General features: G+C 41.5%; 9 non-coding genes across 9 annotated transcripts; all 9 read right to left on the reverse strand.

Moving 5' to 3' along the window:
* Positions 1 to 481: 481 nt before the first annotated feature.
* Positions 482 to 567, reverse strand: TRNAY-GUA (transfer RNA tyrosine (anticodon GUA)). The gene is given in 2 exon segments: positions 482 to 517; positions 531 to 567. It is a non-coding gene; the product is annotated as a tRNA-Tyr (tRNA).
* Positions 568 to 1,774: 1,207 nt separating this feature from the next.
* Positions 1,775 to 1,860, reverse strand: TRNAY-GUA (transfer RNA tyrosine (anticodon GUA)). Its single transcript is given in 2 exon segments — positions 1,775 to 1,810; positions 1,824 to 1,860. It is a non-coding gene; the product is annotated as a tRNA-Tyr (tRNA).
* Positions 1,861 to 6,816: 4,956 nt separating this feature from the next.
* TRNAY-GUA (transfer RNA tyrosine (anticodon GUA)) lies at positions 6,817 to 6,902 on the reverse strand. The gene is given in 2 exon segments: positions 6,817 to 6,852; positions 6,866 to 6,902. It is a non-coding gene; the product is annotated as a tRNA-Tyr (tRNA).
* A 6,869-nt stretch (positions 6,903 to 13,771) lies between these two features.
* TRNAY-GUA (transfer RNA tyrosine (anticodon GUA)) lies at positions 13,772 to 13,857 on the reverse strand. Its single transcript is given in 2 exon segments — positions 13,772 to 13,807; positions 13,821 to 13,857. It is a non-coding gene; the product is annotated as a tRNA-Tyr (tRNA).
* A 1,206-nt stretch (positions 13,858 to 15,063) lies between these two features.
* On the reverse strand, positions 15,064 to 15,149 carry TRNAY-GUA (transfer RNA tyrosine (anticodon GUA)). Its single transcript is given in 2 exon segments — positions 15,064 to 15,099; positions 15,113 to 15,149. It is a non-coding gene; the product is annotated as a tRNA-Tyr (tRNA).
* Positions 15,150 to 16,356: 1,207 nt separating this feature from the next.
* TRNAY-GUA (transfer RNA tyrosine (anticodon GUA)) lies at positions 16,357 to 16,442 on the reverse strand. The gene is given in 2 exon segments: positions 16,357 to 16,392; positions 16,406 to 16,442. It is a non-coding gene; the product is annotated as a tRNA-Tyr (tRNA).
* Positions 16,443 to 17,648: 1,206 nt separating this feature from the next.
* Positions 17,649 to 17,734, reverse strand: TRNAY-GUA (transfer RNA tyrosine (anticodon GUA)). Its single transcript is given in 2 exon segments — positions 17,649 to 17,684; positions 17,698 to 17,734. It is a non-coding gene; the product is annotated as a tRNA-Tyr (tRNA).
* A 6,894-nt stretch (positions 17,735 to 24,628) lies between these two features.
* Positions 24,629 to 24,714, reverse strand: TRNAY-GUA (transfer RNA tyrosine (anticodon GUA)). The gene is given in 2 exon segments: positions 24,629 to 24,664; positions 24,678 to 24,714. It is a non-coding gene; the product is annotated as a tRNA-Tyr (tRNA).
* A 1,849-nt stretch (positions 24,715 to 26,563) lies between these two features.
* On the reverse strand, positions 26,564 to 26,649 carry TRNAY-GUA (transfer RNA tyrosine (anticodon GUA)). Its single transcript is given in 2 exon segments — positions 26,564 to 26,599; positions 26,613 to 26,649. It is a non-coding gene; the product is annotated as a tRNA-Tyr (tRNA).
* Between the last annotated feature and the right edge of the window lie 369 nt (positions 26,650 to 27,018).

Consider the following 27,018-nt stretch of genomic DNA (forward strand, 5'->3'; position numbering starts at 1 on the left):
GCAAAATACTACAAATTTGGCTTGTGAGGTTCCCGAATTGAGTAAAAGCACATCAGTTCCCAATTAAAAAAATGACCCCCTCCGCAGTCTCCCGCATGTTACTGACCACCATACTAAGGGGGAAAAGTTGAAAGGCGGCGCCTCACAGGCCATTTCCTCAGAGTATTCAGCCGTGTTGGGCCTTGACAATATTTTAATATCTTGGATGGTGTATACTGTTCTCTCATTTCCCTTGAGAAATCAAGATTGTCAAGGGGATTCTGCTGTTTTGCCAGTTCATAGCAAGAGATGGGGATCCGAATCACCTCACAGGAAACCAATGAAGATTGGTGTTGGACAGAAACATAACGTGGCCACAGCCTCAAAGCAAAAGGCATCTATTTTCAGTGATGAAATATAATATAATTATAAATTGTCTGTTATTTTATTTTCCAAGTATTTTACTTTCCAAGTATTCAATAAAATGTGCATTTGGCAAAAGTCCTTCGAGCCGGATTTGAACCAGCGACCTAAGGATGCCTGTTTTACCACTACAGTCCTCCGCTCTACCAACTGAGCTATCGAAGGCTTGGCAAATCATTCTCTAGCAAACTCAATAGGAGCTTCCACTTCAACCGTCGACTTGTAAACATCTCTTGCAATTCGTGCAAAATACTACAAATTTGGCTTGTGAGGTTCCCGAATTGAGTAAAAGCACATCAGTTCCCAATTTAAAAAATGACCCCCTCCGCAGTCTCCCGCATGTTACTGACCACCATACTAAGGGGGAAAAGTTGAAAGGCGGCTCCTCACAGGCCATCTCCTCAGAGTATTCAGCCGTGTTGGGCCATGACAATATTTTAATATCTTGGATGGTGTATACTGTTCTCTCATTTACCCTTGAGAAATCAAGATTGTCAAGGGGATTCTGCTGTTTTGCCAGTTCATAGCAAGAGATGGGGATCCGAATCACCTCACAGGAAACCAATGAAGATTGGTGTTGGACAGAAACATAACGTGGCCACAGCCTCAAAGCAAAAGGCATCTATTTTCAGTGATGAAATATAATATAATTATAAATTGTCTGTTATTTTATTTTCCAAGTATTTTACTTTCCAAGTATTCAATAAAATTTGCATTTGGCAAAAGTCCTTCGAGCCGGATTTGAACCAGCGACCTAAGGATGCCTGTTTTACCACTACAGTCCTCCGCTCTACCAACTGAGCTATCGGAGGCTTGGCAAATTGTTCTCTAGCAAACTCAATACGAGCTTCCACTTCAACCGTCGACTTGTAAACATCTCTTGCAATTCGTGCAAAATACTACAAATTTGGCTTGTGACGTTCCCGAATTGAGTAAAAGCACATCAGTTCCCAATTAAAAAAATGACCCCCTCCGCAGTCTCCCGCATGTTACTGACCACCATACTAAGGGGGAAAAGTTGAAAGGCGGCGCCTCACAGGCCATTTCCTCAGAGTATTCAGCCGTGTTGGGCCTTGACAATATTTTAATATCTTGGATGGTGTATACTGTTCTCTCATTTCCCTTGAGAAATCAAGCTTGTCAAGGGGATTCTGCTGTTTTGCCAGTTCATAGCAAGAGATGGGGATCCGAATCACCTCACAGGAAACCAATGAAGATTGGTGTTGGACAGAAACATAACGTGGCCACAGCCTCAAAGCAAAAGGCATCTATTTTCAGTGATGAAATATAATATAATTATAAATTGTCTGTTATTTTATTTTCCAAGTATTTTACTTTCCAAGTATTCAATAAAATGTGCATTTGGCAAAAGTCCTTCGAGCCGGATTTGAACCAGCGACCTAAGGATGCCTGTTTTACCACTACAGTCCTCCGCTCTACCAACTGAGCTATCGAAGGCTTGGCAAATCATTCTCTAGCAAACTCAATAGGAGCTTCCACTTCAACCGTCGACTTGTAAACATCTCTTGCAATTCGTGCAAAATACTACAAATTTGGCTTGTGAGGTTCCCGAATTGAGTAAAAGCACATCAGTTCCCAATTTAAAAAATGACCCCCTCCGCAGTCTCCCGCATGTTACTGACCACCATACTAAGGGGGAAAAGTTGAAAGGCGGCTCCTCACAGGCCATCTCCTCAGAGTATTCAGCCGTGTTGGGCCTTGACAATATTTTAATATCTTGGATGGTGTATACTGTTCTCTCATTTACCCTTGAGAAATCAAGATTGTCAAGGGGATTCTGCTGTTTTGCCAGTTCATAGCAAGAGATGGGGATCCGAATCACCTCACAGGAAACCAATGAAGATTGGTGTTGGACAGAAACATAACGTGGCCACAGCCTCAAAGCAAAAGGCATCTATTTTCAGTGATGAAATATAATATAATTATAAATTGTCTGTTATTTTATTTTCCAAGTATTTTACTTTCCAAGTATTCAATAAAATTTGCATTTGGCAAAAGTCCTTCGAGCCGGATTTGAACCAGCGACCTAAGGATGCCTGTTTTACCACTACAGTCCTCCGCTCTACCAACTGAGCTATCGGAGGCTTGGCAAATTGTTCTCTAGCAAACTCAATACGAGCTTCCACTTCAACCGTCGACTTGTAAACATCTCTTGCAATTCGTGCAAAATACTACAAATTTGGCTTGTGACGTTCCCGAATTGAGTAAAAGCACATCAGTTCCCAATTAAAAAAATGACCCCCTCCGCAGTCTCCCGCATGTTACTGACCACCATACTAAGGGGGAAAAGTTGAAAGGCGGCTCCTCACAGGCCATCTCCTCAGAGTATTCAGCCGTGTTCGGCCTTGACAATATTTTAATATCTTGGATGGTGTATACTGTTCTCTCATTTCCCTTGAGAAATCAAGCTTGTCAAGGGGATTCTGCTGTTTTGCCAGTTCATAGCAAGAGATGGGGATCCGAATCACCTCACAGGAAACCAATGAAGATTGGTGTTGGACAGAAACATAACGTGGCCACAGCCTCAAAGCAAAAGGCATGTATTTTCAGTGATGAAATATAATATAATTATAAATTGTCTGTTATTTTATTTTCCAAGTATTTTACTTTCCAAGTATTCAATAAAATTTGCATTTGGCAAAAGTCCTTCGAGCCAGATTTGAACCAGCGACCTAAGGATGCCTGTTTTACCACTACAGTCCTCCGCTCTACCAACTGAGCTATCGAAGGCTTGTCAGACCATTCTCTAGCAAACTCAATACAAGCTTCCACTTCAACCGTCGACTTGTAAACATCTCTTGCAATTCGTGCAATATACTACAAATTTGGCTTGTGACGTTCCCGAATTGAGTAAAAGCACATCAGTTCATAGTGTTCTCTCATTTCCCTTGAGAAATCAAGATTGTCAAGGGGATTCTGCTGTTTTGCCAGTTCATAGCAAGAGATGGGGATCCAAAACACCTCACAGGAAACTAATGAAGATTGGTGTTGGACAGAAACATAACGTGGCGACAGCCTCAAAGCAAAAGGCATCTATTTTCAGTGATGAAATATAATATAATTATAAATTGTCTGTTATTTTATTTTCCAAGCATTTTACTTTCCAAGTATTCAATAAAATGTGCATTTGGCAAAAGTCCTTCGAGCCGGATTTGAACCAGCGACCTAAGGATGCCTGTTTTACCACTACAGTCCTCCGCCCTACCAACTGAGCTATCGAAGGCTTGGCAAATCGTTCTCTACCAAACTCAATACGAGCTTCCACTTCAACCGTCGACTTGTAAACATCTCTTGCAATTCGTGCAAAATACTACAAATTTGGCTTGTGACATTCCCGAATTGAGTAAAAGCACATCAGTTCCCAATTAAAAAAATGACCCCCTCCGCAGTCTCCCGCATGTTACTGACCACCATACTAAGGGGGAAAAGTTGAAAGGCGGCGCCTCACAGGCCATCTCCTCAGAGTATTCAGCCGTGTTGGGCCTTGACAATATTTTAATATCTAGGATGGTGTATACTGTTCTCTCATTTCCCTTGAGAAATCAAGATTGTCAAGGGGATTCTGCTGTTTTGCCAGTTCATAGCAAGAGATGGGGATCCGAATCACCTCACAGGAAACCAATGAAGATTGGTGTTGGACAGAAACATAATGTGGCCACAGCCTCAAAGCAAAAGGCATCTATTTTCAGTGATGAAATATAATATAATTATAAATTGTCTGTTATTTTATTTTCCAAGTATTTTACTTTCCAAGTATTCAATAAAATTTGCATTTGGCAAAAGTCCTTCGAGCCGGATTTGAACCAGCGACCTAAGGATGCCTGTTTTACTACTACAGTCCTCCGCTCCACCAACTGAGCTATCGAAGGCTTGGCAAATCCTTCTCTAGCAAACTCAATACGAGCTTCCACTTCAACCGTCGACTTGTAAACATCTCTTGCAATTCGTGCAAAATACTACAAATTTGGCTTGTGAGGTTCCCGAATTGAGTAAAAGCACATCAGTTCCCAATTAAAAAAATGACCCCCTCCGCAGTCTCCCGCATGTTAATGACCACCATACTAAGGGGGAAAAGTTGAAAGGCGGCGCCTCACAGGCCATCTCCTCAGAGTATTCAGCCGTGTTGGGCCTTGACAATATTTTAATATCTTGGATGGTGTATAGTGTTCTCTCATTTCCCTTGAGAAATCAAGATTGTCAAGGGGATTCTGCTGTTTTGCCAGTTCATAGCAAGAGATGGGGATCCAAAACACCTGACAGGAAACCAATGAAGATTCGTGTTGGACAGAAAAATAACGTGGCCACAGCCTCAAAGCAAAAAGCATCTATTTTCAGTAATGAAATATAATATAATTATAAATTGTCTGTTATTTTACTTTCCAAGTATTTTACTTTCCAAGTATTCAATAAAATGTGCATTTGGCAAAAGTCCTTTGAGCCGGATTTGAACCAGTGACCTAAGGATGCCTGTTTTACCATTACAGTCCTCCACTCTACCAACTGAGCTATCGAAGGCTTGGCAAATCAACTCTAGCAAACTCAATACGAGCTTCCACTTCAACCGTCGACTTGTAAACATCTCTTGCAATTCGTGCAAAATACTACAAATTTGGCTTGTGAGGTTCCCGAATTGAGTAAAAGCACATCAGTTCCCAATTAAAAAAATGACCCCCTCCGCAGTCTCCCGCATGTTACTGACCACCATACTAAGGGGGAAAAGTTGAAAGGCGGCACCTCACAGGCCATCTCCTCAGAGTATTCAGCCGCGTTGGGCCTTGACAATATTTTAATATCTTGGATGGTGTATAGTGTTCTCCCATTTCCCTTGAGAAATCAAGATTGTCAAAGGGATTCTGCTGTTTTGTCAGTTCATAGCAAGAGATGGGGATCCAAAACACCTCACAGGAAACCAACGAAGATTCGTGTTGGACAGAAAAATAACATGGTCACAGCCTCAAAGCAAAAGGCATCTATTTTCAGTGATGAAATATAATATAATTATAAATTGTCTGTTATTTTACTTTCCAAGTATTTTACTTTCCAAGTATTCAATAAAATGTGCATTTGGCAAAAGTCCTTCGAGCCGGATTTGAACCAGTGACCTAAGGATGCCTGTTTTACCACTACAGTCCTCCGCTCTACCAACTGAGCTATCGAAGGCTTGGCAAATCATTCTCTAGCAAACTCAATACGAGCCTCCACTTCAACCGTCGACTTGTAAACATCTCTTGCAATTCGTGCAAAATACTACAAATTTGGCTTGTGAGGTTCCCGAATTGAGTAAAAGCACATCAGTTCCCAATTAAAAAAATGACCCCCTCCGCAGTCTCCCGCATGTTACTGACCACCATACTAAGGGGGAAAAGTTGAAAGGCGGCGCCTCACAGGCCATCTCCTCAGAGTATTCAGCCGTGTTGGGCCTTGACAATATTTTAATATCTTGGATGGTGTATAGTGTTCTCTCATTTCCCTTGAGAAATCAAGATTGTCAAGGGGATTCTGCTGTTTTGCCAGTTCATAGCAAGAGATGGGGATCCAAAACACCTCACAGGAAACCAATGAAGATTGGTGTTGAACAGAAATATAACGTGGCCACAGCCTCAAAGCAAAAGGCATCTATTTTCAGTGATGAAATATAATATCATTATAAATTGTCTGTTATGTTATTTTCCAAGTATTTTACTTTCCAAGTATTCAATAAAATTTGCATTTGGCAAAAGTCCTTCAATCCGGATTTCAACCAGCGACCTAAGGATGCCTGTTTTACCACTACAGTCCTACGCTCTACCAACTGAGCTATCGAAGGCTTGGCAAATCAGTCTCTAGCAAGCTCAATACGAGCTTCCACTTCAACCGTCGATATACGAGCTTCCACTTCAACCGTCGACTTGTAAACATCTCTTGCAATTCGTGCAAAATACTACAAATTTGGCTTGTGAGGTTCCCGAATTGAGTAAAAGCACATCAGTTCCCAATTAAAAAAATGACCCCCTCCGCAGTCTCCCTCATGTTAATGACCACCATACTAAGGGGGAAAAGTTGAAAGGCGGCGCCTCACAGGCCATCTCCTCAGAGTATTCAGCCGTGTTGGGCCTTGACAATATTTTAATATCTTGGATGGTGTATACTGTTCTCTCATTTCCCTTGAGAAATCAAGCTTGTCAAGGGGATTCTGCTGTTTTGCCAGTTCATAGCAAGAGATGGGGATCCGAATCACCTCACAGGAAACCAATGAAGATTGGTGTTGGACAGAAACATAACGTGGCCACAGCCTCAAAGCAAAAGGCATCTATTTTCAGTGATGAAATATAATATAATTATAAATTGTCTGTTATTTTATTTTCCAAGTATTTTACTTTCCAAGTATTCAATAAAATGTGCATTTGGCAAAAGTCCTTCGAGCCGGATTTGAACCAGCGACCTAAGGATGCCTGTTTTACCACTACAGTCCTCCGCTCTACCAACTGAGCTATCGAAGGCTTGGCAAATCATTCTCTAGCAAACTCAATAGGAGCTTCCACTTCAACCGTCGACTTGTAAACATCTCTTGCAATTCGTGCAAAATACTACAAATTTGGCTTGTGAGGTTCCCGAATTGAGTAAAAGCACATCAGTTCCCAATTTAAAAAATGACCCCCTCCGCAGTCTCCCGCATGTTACTGACCACCATACTAAGGGGGAAAAGTTGAAAGGCGGCTCCTCACAGGCCATCTCCTCAGAGTATTCAGCCGTGTTGGGCCTTGACAATATTTTAATATCTTGGATGGTGTATACTGTTCTCTCATTTACCCTTGAGAAATCAAGATTGTCAAGGGGATTCTGCTGTTTTGCCAGTTCATAGCAAGAGATGGGGATCCGAATCACCTCACAGGAAACCAATGAAGATTGGTGTTGGACAGAAACATAACGTGGCCACAGCCTCAAAGCAAAAGGCATCTATTTTCAGTGATGAAATATAATATAATTATAAATTGTCTGTTATTTTATTTTCCAAGTATTTTACTTTCCAAGTATTCAATAAAATTTGCATTTGGCAAAAGTCCTTCGAGCCGGATTTGAACCAGCGACCTAAGGATGCCTGTTTTACCACTACAGTCCTCCGCTCTACCAACTGAGCTATCGGAGGCTTGGCAAATTGTTCTCTAGCAAACTCAATACGAGCTTCCACTTCAACCGTCGACTTGTAAACATCTCTTGCAATTCGTGCAAAATACTACAAATTTGGCTTGTGACGTTCCCGAATTGAGTAAAAGCACATCAGTTCCCAATTAAAAAAATGACCCCCTCCGCAGTCTCCCGCATGTTACTGACCACCATACTAAGGGGGAAAAGTTGAAAGGCGGCTCCTCACAGGCCATCTCCTCAGAGTATTCAGCCGTGTTCGGCCTTGACAATATTTTAATATCTTGGATGGTGTATACTGTTCTCTCATTTCCCTTGAGAAATCAAGCTTGTCAAGGGGATTCTGCTGTTTTGCCAGTTCATAGCAAGAGATGGGGATCCGAATCACCTCACAGGAAACCAATGAAGATTGGTGTTGGACAGAAACATAACGTGGCCACAGCCTCAAAGCAAAAGGCATGTATTTTCAGTGATGAAATATAATATAATTATAAATTGTCTGTTATTTTATTTTCCAAGTATTTTACTTTCCAAGTATTCAATAAAATTTGCATTTGGCAAAGGTCCTTCGAGCCAGATTTGAACCAGCGACCTAAGGATGCCTGTTTTACCACTACAGTCCTCCGCTCTACCAACTGAGCTATCGAAGGCTTGTCAGACCATTCTCTAGCAAACTCAATACAAGCTTCCACTTCAACCGTCGACTTGTAAACATCTCTTGCAATTCGTGCAATATACTACAAATTTGGCTTGTGACGTTCCCGAATTGAGTAAAAGCACATCAGTTCATAGTGTTCTCTCATTTCCCTTGAGAAATCAAGATTGTCAAGGGGATTCTGCTGTTTTGCCAGTTCATAGCAAGAGATGGGGATCCAAAACACCTCACAGGAAACTAATGAAGATTGGTGTTGGACAGAAACATAACGTGGCGACAGCCTCAAAGCAAAAGGCATCTATTTTCAGTGATGAAATATAATATAATTATAAATTGTCTGTTATTTTATTTTCCAAGCATTTTACTTTCCAAGTATTCAATAAAATGTGCATTTGGCAAAAGTCCTTCGAGCCGGATTTGAACCAGCGACCTAAGGATGCCTGTTTTACCACTACAGTCCTCCGCCCTACCAACTGAGCTATCGAAGGCTTGGCAAATCGTTCTCTACCAAACTCAATACGAGCTTCCACTTCAACCGTCGACTTGTAAACATCTCTTGCAATTCGTGCAAAATACTACAAATTTGGCTTGTGACATTCCCGAATTGAGTAAAAGCACATCAGTTCCCAATTAAAAAAATGACCCCCTCCGCAGTCTCCCGCATGTTACTGACCACCATACTAAGGGGGAAAAGTTGAAAGGCGGCGCCTCACAGGCCATCTCCTCAGAGTATTCAGCCGTGTTGGGCCTTGACAATATTTTAATATCTAGGATGGTGTATACTGTTCTCTCATTTCCCTTGAGAAATCAAGATTGTCAAGGGGATTCTGCTGTTTTGCCAGTTCATAGCAAGAGATGGGGATCCGAATCACCTCACAGGAAACCAATGAAGATTGGTGTTGGACAGAAACATAACGTGGCGACAGCCTCAAAGCAAAAGGCATCTATTTTCAGTGATGAAATATAATATAATTATAAATTGTCTGTTATTTTATTTTCCAAGCATTTTACTTTCCAAGTATTCAATAAAATGTGCATTTGGCAAAAGTCCTTCGAGCCGGATTTGAACCAGCGACCTAAGGATGCCTGTTTTACCACTACAGTCCTCCGCCCTACCAACTGAGCTATCGAAGGCTTGGCAAATCGTTCTCTACCAAACTCAATACGAGCTTCCACTTCAACCGTCGACTTGTAAACATCTCTTGCAATTCGTGCAAAATACTACAAATTTGGCTTGTGACATTCCCGAATTGAGTAAAAGCACATCAGTTCCCAATTAAAAAAATGACCCCCTCCGCAGTCTCCCGCATGTTACTGACCACCATACTAAGGGGGAAAAGTTGAAAGGCGGCGCCTCACAGGCCATCTCCTCAGAGTATTCAGCCGTGTTGGGCCTTGACAATATTTTAATATCTAGGATGGTGTATACTGTTCTCTCATTTCCCTTGAGAAATCAAGATTGTCAAGGGGATTCTGCTGTTTTGCCAGTTCATAGCAAGAGATGGGGATCCGAATCACCTCACAGGAAACCAATGAAGATTGGTGTTGGACAGAAACATAATGTGGCCACAGCCTCAAAGCAAAAGGCATCTATTTTCAGTGATGAAATATAATATAATTATAAATTGTCTGTTATTTTATTTTCCAAGTATTTTACTTTCCAAGTATTCAATAAAATTTGCATTTGGCAAAAGTCCTTCGAGCCGGATTTGAACCAGCGACCTAAGGATGCCTGTTTTACTACTACAGTCCTCCGCTCCACCAACTGAGCTATCGAAGGCTTGGCAAATCCTTCTCTAGCAAACTCAATACGAGCTTCCACTTCAACCGTCGACTTGTAAACATCTCTTGCAATTCGTGCAAAATACTACAAATTTGGCTTGTGAGGTTCCCGAATTGAGTAAAAGCACATCAGTTCCCAATTAAAAAAATGACCCCCTCCGCAGTCTCCCGCATGTTAATGACCACCATACTAAGGGGGAAAAGTTGAAAGGCGGCGCCTCACAGGCCATCTCCTCAGAGTATTCAGCCGTGTTGGGCCTTGACAATATTTTAATATCTTGGATGGTGTATAGTGTTCTCTCATTTCCCTTGAGAAATCAAGATTGTCAAGGGGATTCTGCTGTTTTGCCAGTTCATAGCAAGAGATGGGGATCCAAAACACCTGACAGGAAACCAATGAAGATTCGTGTTGGACAGAAAAATAACGTGGCCACAGCCTCAAAGCAAAAAGCATCTATTTTCAGTAATGAAATATAATATAATTATAAATTGTCTGTTATTTTACTTTCCAAGTATTTTACTTTCCATGTATTCAATAAAATGTGCATTTGGCAAAAGTCCTTTGAGCCGGATTTGAACCAGTGACCTAAGGATGCTTGTTTTACCATTACAGTCCTCCACTCTACCAACTGAGCTATCGAAGGCTTGGCAAATCAACTCTAGCAAACTCAATACGAGCTTCCACTTCAACCGTCGACTTGTAAACATCTCTTGCAATTCGTGCAAAATACTACAAATTTGGCTTGTGAGGTTCCCGAATTGAGTAAAAGCACATCAGTTCCCAATTAAAAAAATGACCCCCTCCGCAGTCTCCCGCATGTTACTGACCACCATACTAAGGGGGAAAAGTTGAAAGGCGGCACCTCACAGGCCATCTCCTCAGAGTATTCAGCCGCGTTGGGCCTTGACAATATTTTAATATCTTGGATGGTGTATAGTGTTCTCCCATTTCCCTTGAGAAATCAAGATTGTCAAAGGGATTCTGCTGTTTTGTCAGTTCATAGCAAGAGATGGGGATCCAAAACACCTCACAGGAAACCAACGAAGATTCGTGTTGGACAGAAAAATAACATGGTCACAGCCTCAAAGCAAAAGGCATCTATTTTCAGTGATGAAATATAATATAATTATAAATTGTCTGTTATTTTACTTTCCAAGTATTTTACTTTCCAAGTATTCAATAAAATGTGCATTTGGCAAAAGTCCTTCGAGCCGGATTTGAACCAGTGACCTAAGGATGCCTGTTTTACCACTACAGTCCTCCGCTCTACCAACTGAGCTATCGAAGGCTTGGCAAATCATTCTCTAGCAAACTCAATACGAGCCTCCACTTCAACCGTCGACTTGTAAACATCTCTTGCAATTCGTGCAAAATACTACAAATTTGGCTTGTGAGGTTCCCGAATTGAGTAAAAGCACATCAGTTCCCAATTAAAAAAATGACCCCCTCCGCAGTCTCCCGCATGTTACTGACCACCATACTAAGGGGGAAAAGTTGAAAGGCGGCGCCTCACAGGCCATCTCCTCAGAGTATTCAGCCGTGTTGGGCCTTGACAATATTTTAATATCTTGGATGGTGTATACTGTTCTCTCATTTCCCTTGAGAAATCAAGATTGTCAAGGGGATTCTGCTGTTTTGCCAGTTCATAGCAAGAGATGGGGATCCAAAACACCTCACAGGAAACCAATGAAGATTGGTGTTGAACAGAAATATAACGTGGCCACAGCCTCAAAGCAAAAGGCATCTATTTTCAGTGATGAAATATAATATCATTATAAATTGTCTGTTATGTTATTTTCCAAGTATTTTACTTTCCAAGTATTCAATAAAATTTGCATTTGGCAAAAGTCCTTCAATCCGGATTTCAACCAGCGACCTAAGGATGCCTGTTTTACCACTACAGTCCTCCGCTCTACCAACTGAGCTATCGAAGGCTTGGCAAATCAGTCTCTAGCAAGCTCAATACGAGCTTCCACTTCAACCGTCGATATACGAGCTTCCACTTCAACCGTCGACTTGTAAACATCTCTTGCAATTCGTGCAAAATACTACAAATTTGGCTTGTGAGGTTCCCGAATTGAGTAAAAGCACATCAGTTCCCAATTAAAAAAATGACCCCCTCCGCAGTCTCCCGCATGTTACTGACCACCATACTAAGGGGGAAAAGTTGAAAGGCGGCGCCTCACAGGCCATCTCATCAGAGTATTCAGCCGTGTTGGGCCTTGACAATATTTTAATATCTTGGATGGTGTATAGTGTTCTCTCATTTCCCTTGAGAAATCAAGATTGTCAAGGGGATTCTGCTGTTCTGCCAGTTCATAGCAAGAGATGGGGATCCAAAACACCTCACATGAAACCAATGAAGATTCGTGTTGGACAGAAACATAACGTGGCCACAGCCTCAAAGCAACAGGCATCTATTTTCAGTGATGAAATATAATATAATTATAAATTGTCTGTTATTTTACTTTCCAAGTATTTTACTTTCCAAGTATTCAATAAAATTTGCATTTGGCAAAAGTCCTTCGAGCGGGATTTGAACCAGCAACCTAAGGATGCCTGTTGTACCACTACAGTCCTCCGCTCTACCAACTGAGCTATCGAAGGCTAGGCAAATCATTCTCTAGCAAACTCAATACGAGCTTCCACTTCAACCGTCGACTTGTAAACATCTCTTGCAATTCGTGCAAAATACTACAAATTTGGCTTGTGAGGTTCCCAAATTGAGTAAAAGCACATCAGTTCCCAATTAAAAAAATGACCCCCTCCGCAGTCTCCCGCATGTTAGTGACCACCATACTAAGGGGGAAAAGTTGAAAGGCGGCACCTCACAGGCCATCTCCTCAGAGTATTCAGCCGCGTTGGGCCTTGACAATATTTTAATATCTTGGATGGTGTATAGTGTTCTCTCATTTTCCTTGAGAAATCAAGATTGTCAAGGGGATTCTGCTGTTTTGTCAGTTCATAGCAAGAGATGGGGATCCAAAATACCTCACAGGAAACCAACGAAGATTGGTGTCGGACAGAAAAATAACGTGGCCACAGCCTCAAAGCAAAAGGCATCTATTTTAAGTGATGAAATATAATATAATTATAAATTGTCTGTTATTTTACTTTCCAAGTATTTTACTTTCCAAGTATTCAATAAAATGTGCATTTGGCAAATCGACCTAAGGATGCCTGTTTTACCACTAAAGTCCTCCGCTCTACCAACTGAGCTATCGAAGGCTTGACAAATCGTTCTCTAGCAAACTCAATACGAGCTTCCACTTCAACCGTCGACTTGTAAACATCTCTTGCAATTCGTGCAAAATACTACAAATTTGGCTTGTGAGGTTCCCGAATTGAGTAAAAGCACATCAGTTCCCAATTAAAAAAATGACCCCCTCCGCAGTCTCCCGCATGTTACTGACCACCATACTAAGGGGGAAAAGTTGAAAGGCGGCTCCTCACAGACCATCTCCTCAGAGTATTCAGCCGTGTTGGGCCTTGACAATATTTTAATATCTTGGATGGTGTATACTGTTCTCTCATTTCCCTTGAGAAATCAAGATTGTCAAGGGGATTCTGCTGTTTTGCCAGTTCATAGCAAGAGATGGGGATCCGAATCACCTCACAGGAAACCAATGAAGATTGGTGTTGGACAGAAACATAACGTGGCGACAGCCTCAAAGCAAAAGGCATCTATTTTCAGTGATGAAATATAATATAATTATAAATTGTCTGTTATTTTATTTTCCAAGTATTTTACTTTCCAAGTATTCAATAAAATTTGCATTTGGCAAAAGTCCTTCGAGCCGGATTTGAACCAGCGACCTAAGGATGCCTGTTTTACCACTACAGTCCTCCGCTCTACCAACTGAGCTATCGAAGGCTTGGCACATCATTCTCTAGCAAACTCAATACGAGCTGCCACTTCAACCGTCGACTTGTAAACATCTCTTGCAATTCGTGCAAAATACTACAAATTTGGCTTGTAACGTTCCCGAATTGAGTAAAAGCACATCAGTTCCCAATTAAAAAAATGACCCCTTCCGCAGTCTCCCGCATGTTACTGACCACCATACTAAGGGGGAAAAGTTGAAAGGCGGCGCCTCACAGGCCATCTCCTCAGAGTATTCAGCTGTGTTGGGCCTTGACAATATTTTAATATCTTGGATGGTGTATAGTGTTCTCTCATTTCCCTTGAGAAATCAAGATTGTCAAGGGGATTCTGCTGTTTTGCCAGTTCATAGCAAGAGATGGGGATCCAAAATACCTCACAGGAAACCAATGAAGATTGGTGTTGAACAGAAATATAACGTGGCCACAGCCTCAAAGCAAAAGGCATCTATTTTCAGTGATGAAATATAATATAATTATAAATTGTCTGTTATTTTATTTTCCAAGTATTTTACTTTCCAAGTATTCAATAAAATTTGCATTTGGCAAAAGTCCTTCAATCCGGATTTCAACCAGCGACCTAAGGATGCCTGTTTTACCACTACAGTCCTCCGCTCTACCAACTGAGCTATCGAAGGATTGGCAAATCAGTCTCTAGCAAGCTCAATACGAGCTTCCACTTCAACCGTCGACTTGTAAACATCTCTTGCAATTCGTGCAAAATACTACAAATTTGGCTTGTGAGGTTCCCGAATTGAGTAAAAGCACATCAGTTCCCAATTAAAAAAATGACCCCCTCCGCAGTCTCCCGCATGTTACTGACCACCATACTAAGGGGGAAAAGTTGAAAGGCGGCGCTTCACAGGCCATTTCCTCAGAGTATTCAGCCGTGTTGGGCCTTGACAATATTTTAATATCTTGGATGGTGTATACTGTTCTCTCATTTCCCTTGAGAAATCAAGATTGTCAAGGGGATTCTGCTGTTTTGCCAGTTCATAGCAAGAGATGGGGATCCGAATCACCTCACAGGAAACCAATGAAGATTGGTGTTGGACAGAAACATAACGTGGCCACAGCCTCAAAGCAAAAGGCATCTATTTTCAGTGATGAAATATAATATAATTATAAATTGTCTGTTATTTTATTTTCCAAGTATTTTACTTTCCAAGTATTCAATAAAATGTGCATTTGGCAAAAGTCCTTCGAGCCGGATTTGAACCAGCGACCTAAGGATGCCTGTTTTACCACTACAGTCCTCCGCTCTACCAACTGAGCTATCGAAGGCTTGGCAAATCATTCTCTAGCAAACTCAATACGAGCTTCCACTTCAACCGTCGACTTGTAAACATCTCTTGCAATTCGTGCAAAATACTACAAATTTGGCTTGTGAGGTTCCCGAATTGAGTAAAAGCACATCAGTTCCCAATTTAAAAAATGACCCCCTCCGCAGTCTCCCGCATGTTACTGACCACCATACTAAGGGGGAAAAGTTGAAAGGCGGCTCCTCACAGGCCATCTCCTCAGAGTATTCAGCCGTGTTGGGCCTTGACAATATTTTAATATCTTGGATGGTGTATACTGTTCTCTCATTTACCCTTGAGAAATCAAGATTGTCAAGGGGATTCTGCTGTTTTGCCAGTTCATAGCAAGAGATGGGGATCCGAATCACCTCACAGGAAACCAATGAAGATTGGTGTTGGACAGAAACATAACGTGGCCACAGCCTCAAAGCAAAAGGCATCTATTTTCAGTGATGAAATATAATATAATTATAAATTGTCTGTTATTTTATTTTCCAAGTATTTTACTTTCCAAGTATTCAATAAAATTTGCATTTGGCAAAAGTCCTTCGAGCCGGATTTGAACCAGCGACCTAAGGATGCCTGTTTTACCACTACAGTCCTCCGCTCTACCAACTGAGCTATCGGAGGCTTGGCAAATTGTTCTCTAGCAAACTCAATACGAGCTTCCACTTCAACCGTCGACTTGTAAACATCTCTTGCAATTCGTGCAAAATACTACAAATTTGGCTTGTGAGGTTCCCGAATTGAGTAAAAGCACATCAGTTCCCAATTAAAAAAATGACCCCCTCCGCAGTCTCCCGCATGTTACTGACCACCATACTAAGGGGGAAAAGTTGAAAGGCGGCTCCTCACAGGCCATCTCCTCAGAGTATTCAGCCGTGTTGGGCCTTGACAATATTTTAATATCTTGGATGGTGTATACTGTTCTCTCATTTCCCTTGAGAAATCAAGATTGTCAAGGGGATTCTGCTGTTTTGCCAGTTCATAGCAAGAGATGGGGATCCGAATCACCTCACAGGAAACCAATGAAGATTGGTGTTGGACAGAAACATAACGTGGCGACAGCCTCAAAGCAAAAGGCATCTATTTTCAGTGATGAAATATAATATAATTATAAATTGTCTGTTATTTTATTTTCCAAGTATTTTACTTTCCAAGTATTCAATAAAATTTGCATTTGGCAAAAGTCCTTCGAGCCGGATTTGAACCAGCGACCTAAGGATGCCTGTTTTACCACTACAGTCCTCCGCTCTACCAACTGAGCTATCGAAGGCTTGGCACATCATTCTCTAGCAAACTCAATACGAGCTGCCACTTCAACCGTCGACTTGTAAACATCTCTTGCAATTCGTGCAAAATACTACAAATTTGGCTTGTAACGTTCCCGAATTGAGTAAAAGCACATCAGTTCCCAATTAAAAAAATGACCCCTTCCGCAGTCTCCCGCATGTTACTGACCACCATACTAAGGGGGAAAAGTTGAAAGGCGGCGCCTCACAGGCCATCTCCTCAGAGTATTCAGCTGTGTTGGGCCTTGACAATATTTTAATATCTTGGATGGTGTATAGTGTTCTCTCATTTCCCTTGAGAAATCAAGATTGTCAAGGGGATTCTGCTGTTTTGCCAGTTCATAGCAAGAGATGGGGATCCAAAATACCTCACAGGAAACCAATGAAGATTGGTGTTGAACAGAAATATAACGTGGCCACAGCCTCAAAGCAAAAGGCATCTATTTTCAGTGATGAAATATAATATAATTATAAATTGTCTGTTATTTTATTTTCCAAGTATTTTACTTTCCAAGTATTCAATAAAATTTGCATTTGGCAAAAGTCCTTCAATCCGGATTTCAACCAGCGACCTAAGGATGCCTGTTTTACCACTACAGTCCTCCGCTCTACCAACTGAGCTATCGAAGGATTGGCAAATCAGTCTCTAGCAAGCTCAATACGAGCTTCCACTTCAACCGTCGACTTGTAAACATCTCTTGCAATTCGTGCAAAATACTACAAATTTGGCTTGTGAGGTTCCCGAATTGAGTAAAAGCACATCAGTTCCCAATTAAAAAAATGACCCCCTCCGCAGTCTCCCGCATGTTACTGACCACCATACTAAGGGGGAAAAGTTGAAAGGCGGCGCTTCACAGGCCATTTCCTCAGAGTATTCAGCCGTGTTGGGCCTTGACAATATTTTAATATCTTGGATGGTGTATACTGTTCTCTCATTTCCCTTGAGAAATCAAGATTGTCAAGGGGATTCTGCTGTTTTGCCAGTTCATAGCAAGAGATGGGGATCCGAATCACCTCACAGGAAACCAATGAAGATTGGTGTTGGACAGAAACATAACGTGGCCACAGCCTCAAAGCAAAAGGCATCTATTTTCAGTGATGAAATATAATATAATTATAAATTGTCTGTTATTTTATTTTCCAAGTATTTTACTTTCCAAGTATTCAATAAAATGTGCATTTGGCAAAAGTCCTTCGAGCCGGATTTGAACCAGCGACCTAAGGATGCCTGTTTTACCACTACAGTCCTCCGCTCTACCAACTGAGCTATCGAAGGCTTGGCAAATCATTCTCTAGCAAACTCAATACGAGCTTCCACTTCAACCGTCGACTTGTAAACATCTCTTGCAATTCGTGCAAAATACTACAAATTTGGCTTGTGAGGTTCCCGAATTGAGTAAAAGCACATCAGTTCCCAATTTAAAAAATGACCCCCTCCGCAGTCTCCCGCATGTTACTGACCACCATACTAAGGGGGAAAAGTTGAAAGGCGGCTCCTCACAGGCCATCTCCTCAGAGTATTCAGCCGTGTTGGGCCTTGACAATATTTTAATATCTTGGATGGTGTATACTGTTCTCTCATTTACCCTTGAGAAATCAAGATTGTCAAGGGGATTCTGCTGTTTTGCCAGTTCATAGCAAGAGATGGGGATCCGAATCACCTCACAGGAAACCAATGAAGATTGGTGTTGGACAGAAACATAACGTGGCCACAGCCTCAAAGCAAAAGGCATCTATTTTCAGTGATGAAATATAATATAATTATAAATTGTCTGTTATTTTATTTTCCAAGTATTTTACTTTCCAAGTATTCAATAAAATTTGCATTTGGCAAAAGTCCTTCGAGCCGAATTTGAACCAGCGACCTAAGGATGCCTGTTTTACCACTACAGTCCTCCGCTCTACCAACTGAGCTATCGGAGGCTTGGCAAATTGTTCTCTAGCAAACTCAATACGAGCTTCCACTTCAACCGTCGACTTGTAAACATCTCTTGCAATTCGTGCAAAATACTACAAATTTGGCTTGTGACGTTCCCGAATTGAGTAAAAGCACATCAGTTCCCAATTAAAAAAATGACCCCCTCCGCAGTCTCCCGCATGTTACTGACCACCATACTAAGGGGGAAAAGTTGAAAGGCGGCTCCTCACAGGCCATCTCCTCAGAGTATTCAGCCGTGTTCGGCCTTGACAATATTTTAATATCTTGGATGGTGTATACTGTTCTCTCATTTCCCTTGAGAAATCAAGCTTGTCAAGGGGATTCTGCTGTTTTGCCAGTTCATAGCAAGAGATGGGGATCCGAATCACCTCACAGGAAACCAATGAAGATTGGTGTTGGACAGAAACATAACGTGGCCACAGCCTCAAAGCAAAAGGCATGTATTTTCAGTGATGAAATATAATATAATTATAAATTGTCTGTTATTTTATTTTCCAAGTATTTTACTTTCCAAGTATTCAATAAAATTTGCATTTGGCAAAAGTCCTTCGAGCCAGATTTGAACCAGCGACCTAAGGATGCCTGTTTTACCACTACAGTCCTCCGCTCTACCAACTGAGCTATCGAAGGCTTGTCAGACCATTCTCTAGCAAACTCAATACAAGCTTCCACTTCAACCGTCGACTTGTAAACATCTCTTGCAATTCGTGCAATATACTACAAATTTGGCTTGTGACGTTCCCGAATTGAGTAAAAGCACATCAGTTCATAGTGTTCTCTCATTTCCCTTGAGAAATCAAGATTGTCAAGGGGATTCTGCTGTTTTGCCAGTTCATAGCAAGAGATGGGGATCCAAAACACCTCACAGGAAACTAATGAAGATTGGTGTTGGACAGAAACATAACGTGGCGACAGCCTCAAAGCAAAAGGCATCTATTTTCAGTGATGAAATATAATATAATTATAAATTGTCTGTTATTTTATTTTCCAAGCATTTTACTTTCCAAGTATTCAATAAAATGTGCATTTGGCAAAAGTCCTTCGAGCCGGATTTGAACCAGCGACCTAAGGATGCCTGTTTTACCACTACAGTCCTCCGCCCTACCAACTGAGCTATCGAAGGCTTGGCAAATTGTTCTCTACCAAACTCAATACGAGCTTCCACTTCAACCGTCGACTTGTAAACATCTCTTGCAATTCGTGCAAAATACTACAAATTTGGCTTGTGACATTCCCGAATTGAGTAAAAGCACATCAGTTCCCAATTAAAAAAATGACCCCCTCCGCAGTCTCCCGCATGTTACTGACCACCATACTAAGGGGGAAAAGTTGAAAGGCGGCGCCTCACAGGCCATCTCCTCAGAGTATTCAGCCGTGTTGGGCCTTGACAATATTTTAATATCTAGGATGGTGTATACTGTTCTCTCATTTCCCTTGAGAAATCAAGATTGTCAAGGGGATTCTGCTGTTTTGCCAGTTCATAGCAAGAGATGGGGATCCGAATCACCTCACAGGAAACCAATGAAGATTGGTGTTGGACAGAAACATAACGTGGCCACAGCCTCAAAGCAAAAGGCATCTATTTTCAGTGATGAAATATAATATAATTATAAATTGTCTGTTATTTTATTTTCCAAGTATTTTACTTTCCAAGTATTCAATAAAATTTGCATTTGGCAAAAGTCCTTCGAGCCGGATTTGAACCAGCGACCTAAGGATGCCTGTTTTACTACTACAGTCCTCCGCTCCACCAACTGAGCTATCGAAGGCTTGGCAAATCCTTCTCTAGCAAACTCAATACGAGCTTCCACTTCAACCGTCGACTTGTAAACATCTCTTGCAATTCGTGCAAAATACTACAAATTTGGCTTGTGAGGTTCCCGAATTGAGTAAAAGCACATCAGTTCCCAATTAAAAAAATGACCCCCTCCGCAGTCTCCCGCATGTTAATGACCACCATACTAAGGGGGAAAAGTTGAAAGGCGGCGCCTCACAGGCCATCTCCTCAGAGTATTCAGCCGTGTTGGGCCTTGACAATATTTTAATATCTTGGATGGTGTATAGTGTTCTCTCATTTCCCTTGAGAAATCAAGATTGTCAAGGGGATTCTGCTGTTTTGCCAGTTCATAGCAAGAGATGGGGATCCAAAACACCTGACAGGAAACCAATGAAGATTCGTGTTGGACAGAAAAATAACGTGGCCACAGCCTCAAAGCAAAAAGCATCTATTTTCAGTAATGAAATATAATATAATTATAAATTGTCTGTTATTTTACTTTCCAAGTATTTTACTTTCCAAGTATTCAATAAAATGTGCATTTGGCAAAAGTCCTTTGAGCCGGATTTGAACCAGTGACCTAAGGATGCCTGTTTTACCATTACAGTCCTCCGCTCTACCAACTGAGCTATCGACGGCTTGGCAAATCAACTCTAGCAAACTCAATACGAGCTTCCACTTCAACCGTCGACTTGTAAACATCTCTTGCAATTCGTGCAAAATACTACAAATTTGGCTTGTGAGGTTCCCGAATTGAGTAAAAGCACATCAGTTCCCAATTAAAAAAATGACCCCCTCCGCAGTCTCCCGCATGTTACTGACCACCATACTAAGGGGGAAAAGTTGAAAGGCGGCACCTCACAGGCCATCTCCTCAGAGTATTCAGCCGCGTTGGGCCTTGACAATATTTTAATATCTTGGATGGTGTATAGTGTTCTCCCATTTCCCTTGAGAAATCAAGATTGTCAAGGGGATTCTGCTGTTTTGTCAGTTCACAGCAAGAGATGGGGATCCAAAACACCTCACAGGAAACCAACGAAGATTCGTGTTGGACAGAAAAATAACATGGTCACAGCCTCAAAGCAAAAGGCATCTATTTTCAGTGATGAAATATAATATAATTATAAATTGTCTGTTATTTTACTTTCCAAGTATTTTACTTTCCAAGTATTCAATAAAATGTGCATTTGGCAAAAGTCCTTCGAGCCGGATTTGAACCAGTGACCTAAGGATGCCTGTTTTACCACTACAGTCCTCCGCTCTACCAACTGAGCTATCGAAGGCTTGGCAAATCATTCTCTAGCAAACTCAATACGAGCCTCCACTTCAACCGTCGACTTGTAAACATCTCTTGCAATTCGTGCAAAATACTACAAATTTGGCTTGTGAGGTTCCCGAATTGAGTAAAAGCACATCAGTTCCCAATTAAAAAAATGACCCCCTCCGCAGTCTCCCGCATGTTACTGACCACCATACTAAGGGGGAAAAGTTGAAAGGCGGCGCCTCACAGGCCATCTCCTCAGAGTATTCAGCCGTGTTGGGCCTTGACAATATTTTAATATCTTGGATGGTGTATAGTGTTCTCTCATTTCCCTTGAGAAAACAAGATTGTCAAGGGGATTCTGCTGTTTTGCCAGTTCATAGCAAGAGATGGGGATCCAAAACACCTCACAGGAAACCAATGAAGATTGGTGTTGAACAGAAATATAACGTGGCCACAGCCTCAAAGCAAAAGGCATCTATTTTCAGTGATGAAATATAATATCATTATAAATTGTCTGTTATGTTATTTTCCAAGTATTTTACTTTCCAAGTATTCAATAAAATTTGCATTTGGCAAAAGTCCTTCAATCCGGATTTCAACCAGCGACCTAAGGATGCCTGTTTTACCACTACAGTCCTCCGCTCTACCAACTGAGCTATCGAAGGCTTGGCAAATCAGTCTCTAGCAAGCTCAATACGAGCTTCCACTTCAACCGTCGATATACGAGCTTCCACTTCAACCGTCGACTTGTAAACATCTCTTGCAATTCGTGCAAAATACTACAAATTTGGCTTGTGAGGTTCCCGAATTGAGTAAAAGCACATCAGTTCCAAATTAAAGAAATGACCCCCTCCGCAGTCTCCCGCATGTCACTGACCACCATACTAAGGGGGAAAAGTTGAAAGGCGGCGCCTCACAGGCCATCTCCTCAGAGTATTCAGCCGTGTTGGGCCTTGACAATATTTTAATATCTTGGATGGTGTATACTGTTCTCTCATTTCCCTTGAGAAATCAAGATTGTCAAGGGGATTCTGCTGTTTTGCCAGTTCATAGCAAGAGATGGGGATCCGAATCACCTCACAGGAACCCAATGAAGATTGGTGTTGGACAGAAACATAACGTGGCCACAGCCTCAAAGCAAAAGGCATCTATTTTCAGTGATGAAATATAATATAATTATAAATTGTCTGTTATTTTACTATCCAAGTATTTTACTTTCCAAGTATTCAATAAAATTTGCATTTGGCAAAAGTCCTTCGAGCCGGATTTGAACCAGCGACCTAAGGATGCCTGTTTTACCACTACAGTGCTCCGCTCTACCAACTGAGCTATCGAAGGCTTGGCAAATCATTCTCTAGCAAACTCAATACGAGCTTCCACTTCAACCGTCGACTTGTAAACATCTCTTGCAATTCGTGCAAAATACTGCAAATTTGGCTTGTGGGGTTCCCGAATTGAGTAAAAGCACATCAGTTCCCAATTAAAAAAATGACCCCCTCCGCAGTCTCCCGCATGTTACTGACCACCATACTAAGGAGGAAAAGTTGAAAGGCGGCGCCTCACAGGCCATCTCCTCAGAGTATTCAGCCGTGTTGGGCCTTGACAATATTTTGATATCTTGGATGGTGTATAGTGTTCTCTCATTTCCCTTGAGAAATCAAGATTGTCAAGGGGATTCTGCTGTTTTGCCAGTTCATAGCAAGAAATGGGGATCCAAAACACCTCACAGGAAATCAATGAAGATTGGTGTTGGACAGAAACATAACGTGGCCACAGCCTCAAAGCAAAAGGCATCTATTTTCAGTGATGAAATATAATATAATTATAAATTGTCTGTTATTTTATTTTCCAAGTATTTTACTTTCCAAGTATTCAATAAAATTTGCATTTGGCAAAAGTCCTTCGAGCCTGATTTGAACCAGCAACCTAAGGATGCCTGTTTTACCATTACAGTCCTCCGCTCTACCAACTGAGCTATCAAAGGCTTGGCAAATCAACTCTAGCAAACTCAATACGAGCTTCCACTTCAACCGTCGACTTGTAAACATCTCTTGCAATTCGTGCAAAATACTACAAATTTGGCTTGTGAGGTTCCCGAATTGAGTAAAAGCACATCAGTTCCCAATTAAAAAAATGACCCCCTCCGCAGTCTCCCGCATGTTACTGACCACCATACTAAGGGGGAAAAGTTGAAAGGCGGCACCTCACAGGCCATCTCCTCAGAGTATTCAGCCGCGTTGGGCCTTGACAATATTTTGATATCTTGGATGGTGTATAGTGTTCTCTCATTTTCCTTGAGAAATCAAGATTGTCAAGGGGATTATGCTGTTTTGCCAGTTCATAGCAAGAGATGGGGATCAAAAAAACACCTCACAGGAAACCAAAGAAGATTGGTGTTGGACAGAAAAATAATGTGGCCACAGCCTCAAAGCAAAAGGCATCTATTTTCAGTGATGAAATATAATATAATTATAAATTGTCTGTTATGTTATTTTCCAAGTATTTTACTTTCCAAGTATTCAATAAAATTTGCATTTGGCAAAAGTCCTACGAGCCGGATTTGAACCAGCGACCTAAGGATGCCTGTTTTACCACTACTGTCCTCCCCTCTACCAACTGAGCTATCGAAGGCTTGGCAAACCGTTCTCCAGCAAGCTCAATTCGAGCTTCCACTTCAACCGTCGGCATGCAAACATCTCTTGCAATTCGTACAAAATACTACAAATTTGGCTTGTGAGGTTCCCGAATTGAGAAAAGCACATCAGTTCCCAATTAAAAAAATGACCGCCTCCGCAGTCTCCCGCATGTTACTGACCACCATACTAAGGAGGAAAAGTTGAAAGGCGGCGCCTCACAGGCCATCTCCTCAGAGTATTCATCAGTGTTCGGCCTTGACAATATTTTAATATCTTGGATGGTGTATGGTGTTCTCCCATTTCCCTTGAGAAATCAAGATTGTCAAGGGGATTCTGCTGTTTTGTCAGTTCATAGCAAGAGATGGGGATCCAAAACACCTCACAGGAAACCAACGAAGATTGGTGTCGGACAGAAAAATAACGTGGCCACAGCCTCAAAGCAAAAGGCATCTATTTTCAGTGATGAAATATAATATAATTATAAATTGTCTGTTATTTTACTATCCAAGTATTTTACTTTCCAAGTATTCAATAAAATTTGCATTTGGCAAAAGTCCTTTGAGCCGGATTTGAACCAGCGACCTAAGGATGCCTGTTTTACCATTACAGTCCTCCGCTCTACCAACTGAGCTATCAAAGGCTTGGCAAATCAACTCTAGCAAACTCAATACGAGCTTCCACTTCAACCGTCGACTTGTAAACATCTCTTGCAATTCGTGCAAAATACTACAAATTTGGCTTGTGAGGTTCCCGAATTGAGTAAAAGCACATCAGTTCCCAATTAAAAAAATGACCCCCTCCGCAGTCTCCCGCATGTTACTGACCACCATACTAAGGGGGAAAAGTTGAAAGGCGGCGCCTCACAGGCCATCTCCTCAGAGTATTCAGCCGTGTTGGGCCTTGACAATATTTTAATATCTTGGATGGTGTATAGTGTTCTCTCATTTCCCTTGAGAAATCAAGATTGTCAAGGGGATTCTGCTGTTTTGCCAGTTCATAGCAAGAGATGGGGATCCAAAACACCTCACATGAAACCAATGAAGATTCGTGTTGGACAGAAACATAACGTGGCCACAGCCTCAAAGCAAAAGGCATCTATTTTCAGTGATGAAATATAATATAAATATAAATTGTCTGTTATTTTACTTTCCAAGTATTTTACTTTCCAAGTATTCAATAAAATGTGCATTTGGCAAAAGTCCTTTGAGCCGGATTTGAACCAGCGACCTAAGGATGCCTGTTTTACCACTACAGTCCTCCGCTCTACCAACTGAGCTATCGAAGGCTTGGCAAATCAACTCTAGCAAACTCAATACGAGCTTCCACTTCAACCGTCGACTTGTAAACATCTCTTGCAATTCGTGCAAAATACTACAAATTTGGCTTGTGAGGTTCCCGAATTGAGTAAAAGCACATCAGTTCCCAATTAAAAAAATGACCCCCTCCGCAGTCTCCCGCATGTTACTGACCACCATACTAAGGGGGAAAAGTTGAAAGGCGGCACCTCACAGGCCATCTCCTCAGAGTATTCAGCCGCGTTGGGCCTTGACAATATTTTAATATCTTGGATGGTGTATAGTGTTCTCTCATTTCCCTTGAGAAATCAAGATTGTCAAGGTGATTCTGCTGTTTTGCCAGTTCATAGCAAGAGATGGGGATCCAAAACACCTCACAGGAAACCAATGAAGATTCGTGTTGGACAGAAAAATAACGTGGTCACAGCCTCAAAGCAAAAGGCATCTATTTTCAGTGATGAAATATAATATAATTATAAATTATCTGTTATTTTACTTTCCAAGTATTTTACTTTCCAAGTATTCAATAAAATGTGCATTTGGCAAAAGTCCTTCGAGCCGGATTTGAACCAGTGACCTAGGGATGCCTGTTTTACCACTACAGTCCTCTGCTCTACCAACTGAGCTATCGAAGGCTTGGCAAACCAGTCTCTAGCAAGCTCAATACGAGCTTCCACTTCAACCGTCGACATTCAAACATCTGTTGCAATTCGTGCAAAATACTACAAATTTGGCTTGTGAGGTTCCCGAATTGAGTAAAAGCACATCAGTTCACAATTAAAAAAATGACCCCCTCCGCAGTCTCCCGCATGTTACTGACCACCATACAAAGGAGGAAAAGTTGAAAGGCGGCGCCTCACAGGCCATCTCCTCAGAGTATTCATCAGTGTTCGGCCTTGACAATATTTAATATCTTGGATGGTGTATAGTGTTCTCCCATTTCCCTTGAGAAATCAAGATTGTCAAGGGGATTCTGCTGTTTTGTCAGTTCATAGCAAGAGATGGGGATCCAAAATACCTCACAGGAAACCAACGAAGATTGGTGTCGGACAGAAAAATAACGTGGCCACAGCCTCAAAGCAAAAGGCATCTATTTTCAGTGATGAAATATAATATAATTATAAATTGTCTGTTATTTTACTTTCCAAGTATTTTACTTTCCAAGTATTCAATAAAATGTGCATTTGGCAAAAGTCCTTCGAGCCGGATTTGAACCAGCGACCTAAGGATGCCTGTTTTACCACTACAGTCCTCCGCTCTACCAACTGAGCTATCGAAGGCTTGGCAAATTGTTCTCTAGCAAACTCAATACGAGCTTCCACTTCAACCGTCGACTTGTAAACATCTCTTGCAATTCGTGCAAAATACTACAAATTTGGCTTGTGAGGTTCCCGAATTGAGTAAAAGCACATCCGTTCCCAATTTAAAAAATGACCCCCTCCGCAGTCTCCCGCATGTTACTGACCACCATACTAAGGGGGAAAAGTTGAAAGGCGGCGCCTCACAGGCCATCTCCTCAGAGTATTCAGCCGTGTTGGGCCTTGACAATATTTTAATATCTTGGATGGTGTATAGTGTTCTCTCATTTCCCTTGAGAAATCAAGATTGTCAAGGGGATTCTGCTGTTTTGCCAGTTCATAGCAAGAGAT

Source organism: Ambystoma mexicanum, chromosome 1p (genome assembly GCF_040938575.1).
Source record: "Ambystoma mexicanum isolate Mex_15411 chromosome 1p, UKY_AmexF1_1, whole genome shotgun sequence".
Taxonomy (NCBI): Eukaryota; Metazoa; Chordata; class Amphibia; order Caudata; family Ambystomatidae; genus Ambystoma; species Ambystoma mexicanum.